Source organism: Gobio gobio (genome assembly GCF_949357685.1).
Source record: "Gobio gobio genome assembly, chromosome: 24".
Taxonomy (NCBI): domain Eukaryota; kingdom Metazoa; phylum Chordata; class Actinopteri; order Cypriniformes; family Gobionidae; genus Gobio; species Gobio gobio.
The window spans coordinates 24,926,762-24,939,102 of NC_137120.1; the positions used below are offsets into that span (position 1 = coordinate 24,926,762).

The window sequence follows — 12,341 nt, forward strand, 5'->3', positions numbered from 1 at the left end:
AAATAAATAAATAAATAAATAAATAATACACATTACGTTCATAAAGCGAGCTGCCCCCACCAGCAAATATCTGCAAGAAAACTTCTGGGTCATGATCATACGCATAATTTCTGGAACATTATTATTATTATTATTATATTTTGTGTAATAAATAAATACATTCATTTACATTATTATTAATATTGTTTTGAGTAATAAATAAATGTGTTGTTGTTGTTATACACGTGATTTTCACAACATTTTGGCACATTTTCCCTCAATTTCATTGTTTCACTAAACTGCACATTTATCAAAGAAAATCTTTAATCAATTCGTCCATATTTAAGTTTTCATGTATTCTGATATTTCCGTCCTCCAAATCGCCCCTTTCTCTGCTGATCACTGCCAGGGCATTTTATTGCGTCTGTCATTGCTGCGAAATTTCCAAAACATAAATAAACCGGAGCTCCAGAAGTCTCGTGACGCGTCTGTGACGTCGCTGGGGAGGGGAGCGCAAACTGCAGCGCTGCTGGAAAGGAGGAGGAAACAAGGATGGCGGAGTCACACCTCTCAAGGTAAAGCACTTTTACGGCTCTGCGAGGCTCCGAATCGCACCTTCCGCGGCCCTGGGTTTATCTTCGGCCCGATAAACGCGCGCGTTCGGCGGTCGAGCGCGACAGACGCGGCGCTGTGCGCGTTTGGTGGGTTTGAATGCACTCTTTTGTTCACTCCCGGAATGGCCGCTGCTTTATGTGCGTGTGTGTGTGTGTGTGTGTGTGTGTAGAGTGTGCCCCCCCCCCCCATATATTCCGTAGGCTTGCGAAAAGAAAGAGAGAGTGTGTGAGGGAATAAAAAGAAAGGTGCCGCGAAAGCCAAGTATGCGCGCGGAATGCGTCTGAGCCACCAGACCAGACAGTAAACAAAAGAGTGATTTGTCCCAAAATGGTCATAAAGTCAGAGTCAACAAAGCTTTATTGGCATGATTGTTAACATTTACAATATTGCGAAAGCGAATAAAATAGACTATTTAAAGCACACACACATTTATTACAGAGATAAATAAGTTTAAGTAAATAAAGACATTAAGGAAAAAGAATGAGAAAGACATGAAAAAATATACATTTATCGGTGTCAGTTGAACAGAACAGCACGACTGCTGCTGCGCGCTCACGCAAACACTATGCGATTCGTTCTTTTGAATCGAATCTTTTCAATGATTCGCTTGTACCCATTCACAAGCTAAACTATGCGTTGCGTTTTTTGATAAACCGATGGCATACACTTATTTTAAAAATGCATGTAATGTTTTTACAGTGCTTTATTTACACATTTGAATTTTTCTTTGCACTTAACTTCTAAATGTCTGTTTAGAGGTTCCTGAACACAGCACTTTACATTTACTTACAAATTATAGCATATGTAATCCCTTAATATTTTACTTTAAGGTGCGGTCACATTTGTCATTGCTCTGCAAAATTTTACTGGCAAAATCTGGAATCTGCTTATTTGGGAATTTCGCATAAGGGTGAAAAAGTGAAAGCCTCAAATATCACTTCGAAACAGAGACAGATTTAGTGTGCATTCAACGGCACTGAGGTTTGGTATTTTTCAGACCTGGGACAGCTTTGCGCACCTACTTCCTGTCACCTACACACGCTCTCAAGGGGCCAAGCCCACATGTGGACAGGGCCAACGCACTAAGATCGAGCCCTGTGTCCGAATTTGCCTACTTCCATACTAAAGTTGTCATGAAGCGGAAGTTGCGATAGTTTTTTCTTCCCTTTTGTGATGTATATCCGAATGAAACGGTATCATGAGAAATCGGGTCCCCCCTCAAAATCTGGACTCCCCAAACTGTCAGTTAATGATTATCCAATACGAATTATATTAATTTAAAATACTCATAGCTTACTATATAATGCATACGAAAACACATGATAGTGCCCAAATTAAACCAATTGAATGTAATTTCTTACACTTGATTGACATAATAGCCTATTAAGTGAATAATTGAACATCGTTAGTTTGTTTTACTTATAATTTAAATATTTGGACCCAATTTATCACTACAACGGCTTCTGAAACAAGAAAAAATGTATGGCGGGGCATGATTTTTTTGTAGCGAATTGATTTGATGGTTGTGGTTTGCTATTGCAGTGATCTGATGTGATTGACAGGTCCCGTCCTCACGAGAATAGAAGCGATGTAGCTGAAAGAGGGAGGGAAAATTATTTTTTCGAACCCCTTAACTGTCACCGTCCCGCTAGCGCCAGGACGCTTGGCGCTTTTTTTTTTAAACACCTTTTTTCATATCACATGTTAGTAATCATCATAAATTAGGTAGTCGAAAGCTTACAAATTCAAAATTCATCATGTGAAAACAGTTTTAAAATTGGATGTTGCGTTACCATGGAAACAGTAGTCTAAATTCTTCTAGCAGGCTCCTCCCTTAGTGGGCAGTGTCAGGTTTCATATTACAACATTTCTTTGAAATACTTTATAACCATAACCAAAACATATCTTCGGAAAGGTCTGAGTCTCAAGATTTTGTGATATTTGGACAGAAATGTATTCATTTGTTACAGGAAAATGCCTCAAATCTATTGAATGTGGGTGACTTCAACTTGGAACACAACTTGGTTAAACATATGGCTTTGATTTTATAGTAATTTTAGAGTAAAAATTATTTAGTAAAATATATTTTCATTAGTGCTGAGCAATCGATTAATCACAATTGATCGCATCCAAAATAAAAGTTTGTGTTTAAATAATATATGTGTGTACTTTGTATTATTATTATGTAATATTTGAAATTAAGAAATTAAGAAATATTTGCATGTATATACTGTATATATATATTTATATAATTTATCTTTAAAATATATATATATATAAAACATTTCTTACATATATATTTATATGCATGAGTGTGTGTGTGTGTGTGTGTGTGTGTGTGTATATATATATATATATATATATATATATATATATATATATATATATATATATATATATATATATATATATATATATATATATATATATATATATTAGATATAATTATAATTATACATAGTACTAACACAAATTATGTAAACACAAACTTTTATTTTTGGATGGATTTACTTCAGCAATAATCTGCCGAGTGTCTTCTTTAAAACAAAACCAAACTTCCAAAGCATCCTTAAATTACAGCCATTTTTGGCCAAGTTTGGATACTGCATTTTCACGTCTATTTTCAAAAGGGGGCCCCCTTAACAGTATATGACATTTAATGGGTTGAAAACTATTAGGGTGCATGAATAATACAAACAAGATGTACATGGATAAATTGTTTATAATAAATACTGGACTATTGTACATTTTGATTTCATGATGACTAAAAGATTCACTGATACTTTTTTAACCGATTCTTTAAAACGAGCCGTTCGAAAGAACCGAAGAGTTTGGGGAATTGGAGTTTCCATCGCTAACGCACGCGCACACGCACACACTCGCTGCGGATTGAGCTCTTCCCGCTTTGAGCTCGAGCTGCTCCGAGTGCCGTTTGGCGGATGACAGTTTGTTTTCACAGAGGGCCTGTCTGAATAGAAGAACGAACATTTACCTCCTCAACTACGGGACGTTAAGCGTTTTTTCGCCAGGATGAGACCGCTTATTCCGAAATGTACGAGTCTGGTGAGAAGTGTTAGGTGACATTTGTGTTTTGTTATGTTTTTTTTTTTTTTTTTTTTTGTGGGCGCTCGCGCAGGGCTAACGCTGCTAGCCTGTTAGCCGCAGCTGTAGGGTGGCTAATGTTAGCAGAGAGATTTCCTTAGCCAGCTTTCAAGCTTTCCGTATATGCTGTCATATATCACGACACAGCGAATGTGTTCGGATTACTTTCGGTTTTTTATCTTTTGAGACCTGTATAACGTTAGTCGTTTTTAATGACATTTATGGTGTTTATATGGTTTAATAGAAAGGAATGTTTAGCTAGTTAGCCAAATCAAAACAGACGCTTTGTGCTTTCAGCCCCCTCACACATCAGATTTTGATTGCTTACCATTTTAAACGTTGCATTATGCATGCAAATGTGCTGTAGGGAAATGATCTGGTGTGTGGTAAACGAAACTGGGCATTTGCAGCTTTTCCTGACCCGTTGATGTGTAGGGTTACATAGTTAGGCCCTAAATCTACATCCAAGTTATGTCTCTTATACAAAGCTTTAGATTTGCACCTTTTCTGTTGTGGTTTTATTGTGTGCCTGTGTGCTGTCAGTTCTCAGAAAGACTATTACATTGCATAGTCTGACATGGGGTGTTAAAAATGTTTCAGATGCTTGAGAGTGAAGAATGTTCTCTCATCCGAGGAGTTTTTTTTTTTTTTGCTGAAATGTCAGGGAAATTTTTCTTGTGTGTTATTTCTAGTGTAACTTTAACCTATTTAGCAAGAATTTTGTGGGTTTGGTGGCCTTGTTTTAAAGTCAGCATCCTATAGCGGAGCTGAGCAAGTGAAATTGTTACATTTAGCTAAATAAATATGTCATGAACTAATGTAGACTTTATACTCCATCCCACTGGATTGCACACAGCCATCAAATTTTGAGCTATGATAAACAAAGGTAATTTGATTTGGTCTTAGTTGGCATTCCTGCGCATTTCATGGATCTGTTTTATAAATATCAGATGCATCATCTCTCTATGTTAGATGTGTGGTATTTTTTTTTCTTCCTGCAGTCGGATGTAAGATTAGGAGAAAGTTGTGCAGGATGACCCCTGCCTTACTGTGCTGTTCAGCAGTCTTCGCCCACCACACGCATCCAGAATCGCTTCGGTTTTCTCCATATTAACTGTCCTGTTTTATTTCCTGTACTTTGGATGTTTCATTTGAGATGCACTGTCCAATAGCTGATAATTATATTATGGCTGATGATCAGTATTGTAGTCTATATTGTTTTGTCTTTTGTGCAGGCACAATGAGTTTCCCATCTTGTACTTTTACAGAATGATTGATTACGGTTTGGTGCTTTTGTAAGTGAACTATTTTGATTTTAGTTCTGATTTAAAGGTCCCGTTTTTCCTGTTTTTTTGAAGCTTTGATTGTGTTTACAGTGTGCAATATAACATATGTTCATGTTTCGCGTGTAAAAAAAACACAGTATTTTTCACACAATTTACTTATCTGTATACTGCTGTTTCCACTGTCCTAAAAACGGCTTGAGGCTCGAGGGAAGCAAATGAAAGGCACTTCCCAAGGCTGGCCACTCTAGCGAGGCATTATCTCTGTGTTCCCGGGGCACCAGTGCCATCTGAAGCCTTGTTTAAGGCTTTTTGTAGTGTGGTTTTGGTAAAGTTTACTAAAGTAAACATTGTCACAATGTTCTTCTCGTCGCTGTTTCATGATGGTTTATAGAACAATTACTCAGAGTCGCCCTCTGTCGTTTCAAAAGAATAGCACAATGGCGAACGCGTCAAGTAAACACTTTCTCAAACAGAAAAGGCGCGCACAGTTAGCGGAGGCGCGCGCTGCGGAGCCAGACGAAAGTATAAACAAGGCTTGAGAGGATGTTTTCTGTCAACAGGCTGCGCTCCAGACTAACCCAGACTAACTCACGATGTTCTTCTCGTCGCGGTTTCCTGATGGTTTATGGAACAATTACTCCGAGTCGCCCTCTGTCGTTTCAAAGAATAGCACAATGGCGAACGCGTCAAGTAAACACTTTCTCAAACAGAAAAGGCGCGCACAGTTAGCGGAGGCGCGCGCTGTGGAGCCAGACGAAAGTATAAACAAGGCTTGAGAGGATGTTTTCTGTCAACAGGCTGCGCTCCAGACTAACCCACATTACTTAGACATGCTACCTTTAAAAAAAACAAAAAAAACAGTCAAGCTGTGGATTGAGGTAGGCCTGCTATTTTTATTTGACGAAAAAAACTTAGTCTGTCGGGAAAAAAACTTCAAAGCTTCAAACGGATGCAGTGTTTTCGTTTTTGTTTTTGTTTGTTTATTCAAACGATAAATGCAGTTTTAACGCTCTATAATATGACGTGACTGATAGACACATATTAGTTCAACTTCAAGCGGCAGCGCGCGAGTGAACGCGATCAGGAACTGGAGCTGCCGCTTGAGAAAGAATAAATATAAATTAATATCTTAAGGTATGTTGAGGATACATTACAACTTGCTGAAACGTATCATATGTTGTGTAACTGCCTAATGTGAAGCTTATAAGTGTTGATTATTATATCAAAAAATAAATAGCAACTGAATTTAGGCTAATAGTTTGGGCTCTGTTGTTAATATTTAATAGCAATCTGTAAGTAAGTGCTCCCTATATAGTTCACAGCATTATCTTTAAGAAACTTTTAGTTCTAACTGAATTAATTTAAGGACAGACACAATTTTTTTTCATTAAACCACTGTTGAATAAAAATTAATAAAAAGCAATTTTGTAAAACTGCTGGACCGAATCCGTACCGAACCGTGACTTCAAAACCGAGGTACGTACCGAACCGTCAGTTTTGTGTACCGTTACACCCCTATTTTTTATTAATATTTTATTCTGTTTTTCTCTGTTGTCAGAAACGCTGCAGGTGCGTGAACATTTGATAATGTGAATCCAGGCTCTGTTGTTGATCTGTTCTGTAGGGATGCACCGAATATTCGGCCACCGAAAATTTTCGGCCGAAAATGCCCCAAAAGTGCATTTTCGGTTTTCGGCCGAAAGACTTTTATCACCGAAACAACATGGCCGAAATGTTGTGATGACGCAAACAGAAACCGCGACCTGCACGTGCTTGTCTGAAGCAACATGTCTGCGGTGTGGACGTGTTTCAGTATATCTGAGAAACACCCACGTCTGCTCAATGCACAAGCACTGACAACGAGAGCTCAGAGCTGTTCATGTTCTCGATGAGAAGAGGACCAGACTTCACTGTGAAACCGAACGCAATCTTTAACAGTGGCCATGTTTTAAGCGCGGAACACACTTCAATCTGGCGGCAGCGCGCGCGCGTGAACACGATCATCTGTGAGCGCGATCGATCATCTCTTCCTAAAGAATAAACATGAATGAACATCTAAGGTGTGCTGAGGATACATTACAACTTACTGTCATGTGTATATATGTGGTGTAATCGCTCAATCAGTGTTTCAACGGCGGAAAGACCTCAATATAACTGCTGTAAACTAAACATGAGCATCACATTTACCTCAGGCAGTCATTCAGTGTCCACAGCGGTTAGTTCACTAGAGAAATCAACTCTTTCACTAAATATATGACCTATATTAGCCGTTATATTAATTATATTCTACTTAACCTGTTAATGATATCTTGATTATTTCATGTATGTTTAAATAAAATGACAGACACTGTGTATAAATGATTATATTTCAACAACGAATTGGATAAAAAACCGGCGAGGATAAATTATTTTATAATTAGATTTAGAAGTTATTGCAAAAACTGCCTTATGTGAAGTGTACATGTTTGTGTACGATGTTATTTGAGTGTTGATTATTAGACCTAAAAATACATAGCAACTGAATTTAGGCTAATAGTTTGGGCTCTGTTTTTAACCTTTAATATTAATGTGCAAGTAAGGGCTCCCTATATAGTTTAGAGCAATATATTCAATAAACTTTGTTATAATTTAATTCATTTAGGACAGACTTTTTTTTTTCAGTTAACCAATAAAAATAAATGGCAGTCTTTGCTTTGATACACTATTATGTTGAAGGCCTACAGAGAAAATAAATGTATCTTTAAGCAGTTGCACTTGTTCTGAATGCACTTTCTTGTAGTAGTCCTACAGAGAACAATTTTAAATGCATAGACCTAAATGCACTTTGTTTTTATGAGAGAACATTTAATTTAAAAACCTTTCTGTAGGCCTGTACATTATTATTTAAAGGGTAACTAAACCCCTGCTCAGAGCTTAACTCCACCCACTGGCAATTTTCAAAAAATGCTGGAAAAGTGGGCAGAGCCCGGCGGACACAGAGGGGACGAACCGAGGGCGGGGCTGAGCGGAGGGCGTGCACCTGAGACCCGCAGTGACGGATTGACTGACAGCTGTCAGACTCGCGAGTCGCAAAGATGGAGAATGACTGGAGTGACGCCAGCTTTGCAACAGAGCGGTCATTTCTCCTACCTTCACCTGAAGTGGAGGAGGGTGGATTGTCTGTAGACACAAACCCGGAGCCTTATCAATGCGAGCCGCTGCTCAAACTGCGTTAACTCCCGATGCCGACGATGCTAGTGAAGCAGCCGCGCAAGAGAACCGAGCTAATCTATCTGCGTCCGCGGCAACCACTTGCGTGTCAGGGTTTGAAAGCGCGTCTCATGTATGAAAATTATCTGTACACATGACGGGCGGCAATAATATCGCAAGAAAAGCCTGACGTGTACTGACAACTGCATTATTTAACCGTATTTTCTTCAATACAATGTTAAAGCAAGTGTCAAGTGAGTTTCATTCATAATGTTTCTACTTCATGTAATATGACAGTTCATACTGGAGTGAAGCCGTTCTCATCATGTGATTGGGGAAACATTTCTGAGGGCGTGGTGAGCTCGTGCCAGGGGCGCGGATAGTGAGCCGTTGGAGGTACCATCCTACGTCACGATGTACCACAACGTCCAATAGGAAAATTCAACTGCAGTAGCCACCGTTCAACCTTAAGAGGGCAGCACTTTGACGGTTTTACACCATATTTTATAGAATTAAAACACTTTATACTCAAATGTCAAAACATTTACTCGAATCATTGAACAGCATTAATAAAGCCCCATTATTACAGATCATTAACTAAAAAAAGTTGGTTTAGGGTTTAGTTACCCTTTAATGTACAAATGAGTGGGGTCAAGTTAAACATTTTAGTTTGAATTTTATTTTATACTGTGCATTGTTACAATGTGCTAAATAAATATTGGCATAACTTGTAATTGATTTATTCTTTGAAACTTTAATATTAATGTATGCAATTGCAATGCCTTGATTTTAGTAAAGTTAGTACACAGTCATAGCCATAAATGCAATGGTACTAATATTTGGCATAATTTCTTTCGGTGTTTCGGTTTTCGGCTTTCGGCCTTGGTTTCCTCTTTTTCGGTTTTCGGTTTCGGCCAAGAATTTTCATTTCGGTGCATCCCTACTGTTCTGTATGCTGCGGTTTTCACGCTAAAATAAACCCGTAAAAAAAAAGTGTATTTTTCACGGGTCACAGACTCTCGTCAATTGCATATTTATTTAATGCCAATTCAATATTATAATCTTATCAGTTAACGGTTAATAATCGGATAATGAGCGGCGGTTGTCGGTCGGGAAAATTAACCGAAATGAGCATCCCTAGTTAAGAGGTCGCAATATCGATTCAAATACCCACGCAATCTTTTTCCTAAATGACATTGACTCGCCACAAAATCACAGTAAACATTCAGATCTACGTTGGGTATGTGAGGCATGTGAATGTGAGTTTCTTTTCAAACCATAGGCTGTAAAAACTAGCATGGTCAAGTACAGCTGCACGATTAATCGTTAAAAGATTTATTTCTAAATGACAACGCTATGTCTATTATCATGGCTCTATTATGATGAGAGAGACGGTCGCCACGCTTCGGATGTGAGAAAATACACGCTGCTCACGCTTCGCTGACACTTGTGACTAGGGAGGCACGATATTACGGGCACGACATCGGAATCTGCCGATAAATGCATAAAATATAAAAATCGGCATTGGCTGATATGAAAAAATTATGCCGATATGCCTTGCCGATATGATAACGTGTTGAAACGAGCCTGCAATAACTCACATGTGCAAGGACTGCTAGTGATAAGATCATGTTAGCCGTGTGGTCATTCTTGAAGCAAAAACAAGCACATACATTGCATGTATGGTGATTTATATTGACCGTTTTTAAATGCTGCCTTGAATTTGTGAATGTACAGGCCGGGTTTTCACAACAAAACTAGCCAAAAACAATCGCGTCTCCCCACTCTCTAGCGCGCGCAGCAGCCTCCACAGCAGCAGAAGCCTCCTCCAGGTCCTAGTGCCCGCCCACCAAAATGTTATATATATGTAGAGGGGGCGCTGTTGTTACAGTAATAAAATGAATACACAAATAAATTGAAGTTACTTTTTTTTCTGAATAAATAAAGCAGTAATGATGTCAAATCACAAACATGACACTGTTTCAAATTAAATACTTGTATATACAGTTTATTAATCTGTAATAAAATTTTATGAAATGGATGATGGAAAATAATCCAAGGAGCACTAAAATAATTGTATATTTTTTTATTTGAAGCTAAAGACAGCATAAACTGATGCCATGCACAAACATTAGGCACAAACATTAAATCCAAAAATACAATATTTAGATTACAACTGAATCTGTCTGGGATGAAAAATCACTGACTTTATTATTATTATTTTTAGAGAAAATATACTCTTATTATAAAAATAACTTTATTAACATTTATTTATCTTTAACAAGTATCCTTTTAGCAAGGAGACATCAGAAATCTGAAACCAGAATGAAAAAAAAAAAAATTTTGCTCAAAATTGTGTTGTTTCCAAACAAAGGGAAAAAATAAACATATTGGTATCGATATCGGCATCGGCCAAAATGAGTTGAAAAATATCGGCATATCGAATATCGGCAAAAATCCAATATCGTGCATCCCTACTTGTGACGTGAAACAGGCTTTAGATTTTAGACTTTAGGTTACCCTTTTAAAAACGATAATCGCACAGCAACATTTAAATCTGCGTTCGCATTGCCACTGATCCGGAGAGAGAGAGAGAGCGCAGTTGCCATGTAAATGTACAGATAAGCTAGCCTGGATGCCAGCCGAATTTAGCCCCGCCCACAAAAATGTTTGCTCGGGCAATTCGGTCTGGACTCGCTCCATAGAGGAGTAATTATGCCCGAACAGGACCAATGAAATTGTCAGGGCGGGCTTTAGACGATGATGGACAGATGATCAACAGTAACGTAATCATCCACGTCATCGAAGGCTCTTAGGTTCAATTTGCTCTTATCCTAAACAGAGAACTTGTTCGTATATGCATTCACCTTCACTATTTCTCTCAGAAACGATGATCGTGTTGGTAAGTACTCCGTGTATCCTTAAATTATTTTATTACTGGCAAAGATCGTTTACACTCATCTTTTTCTTGTAACGTTACTTAATCCAGCGTGCGTGCAGACAGGGTTGCCAAGTGTTTTTGCAATGTCGCGCACAATTGCTACTCAAAACTATAGCCCAAAACAATAACTTTCCGGGGGGTTCTCCGGAAAAAAATGGCGTTTGGTTAGCAAAATATGTTATTTTGGCAAGGTTGCCTGCTAAAGTTCGCATTCCTGGGTTTATATAATCACATAATTGGGGTCGCTTCAACCCGCGGACATGGAGAAAAACACGGACTTGGCAACACAGTGCAGTTGAGTTCTGTTGACATTTGACAACTAACGTTACGCGTCGCTCCGTTGCTCTGATTGGTTGTGGGTCTATCCAAGTGAGGTCTTTCCTGGCTCGGTTGAAACACGCCCCATAATCAAAGCTCAATGGAGCAGTACCAGACTCATATTCTGACTAGAATTGAGTATGGCCACGCCAGGCTACAGATAAGCAGCTTCACAGTCTAGCGTTTTGTGGCTCTTTAATGTGTCGTGGTCGCTGTAGCGTCTCAGTTAAAGCTGCTCATGAACCGATCATCTCTTCCTTCTAGTTCATTGATAAGCATCAAATTAACATGAATGAACACTAAAAGAAATATGGTTTCAACCGCGGAAAGACGTCAGTAGACATAGTTTTTCAAGTTCCAGTCCACCGACATGAATCTACTAACTCTCCTGACTGCTTTGTCGGACAAAACGCCAGATTCTGCAATGTGATTGGTCAGATCGCCTGTCAATCAAACTCGCGCAAAGGGTGAATTTGAAGTAAAAATGGACAAACTATGACCTGCTTACCTGGCGTAACTCTTGCTTTTGAATGTGCTATAATAAATCAAATTTGACTTGACTTTTGAAAGGAAACTTTTTGGTTTAAAGACATTTTTTTATTAAAATGTTCTAAAGAAATTGAAAAAGAAAAAATTGAGAACTGTTTATTCTTAATGATTGTTCTTTGCAATTGTATGGCTTACCATGTTTCATTCAGAGCTTGTTAATCCTGAATATAACTTTGTTAATAAAATAAAATTTTGAAAGAAATCTTCATAATAATTTTTAATATGGAAAAACTGTTAAACTGAAAACCATTGCCCTCAACAATACTTAAGGGCAGAATATCCAACTCAATGAACCTGCAGATCCCTTGTAGTGTTAATTTTGTCACCTATTTTTAATTTAGTCTTAGTCTTGTGCCAAATGT

General features: G+C 38.2%; 1 protein-coding gene across 5 annotated transcripts in view; it reads left to right on the forward strand.

The window, feature by feature from the left end:
• Window positions 1-487: 487 nt before the first annotated feature.
• Window positions 488-12,341, forward strand: part of shoc2 (SHOC2 leucine rich repeat scaffold protein) — a 28,835-nt gene continuing 16,981 nt past the window's right edge. For 2 of the 5 annotated variants that reach the window (XM_079807141.1, XM_079807143.1), the window contains exon 1: window positions 488-554. The gene's annotated coding sequence lies outside the window, so the exon portion shown is untranslated. Of the gene's footprint in view, window positions 555-3,475; window positions 3,658-12,341 lie in introns of those variants that run through there. The other 3 variants (XM_079807144.1, XM_079807142.1, XM_079807145.1) reach the window with 3 other exon arrangements.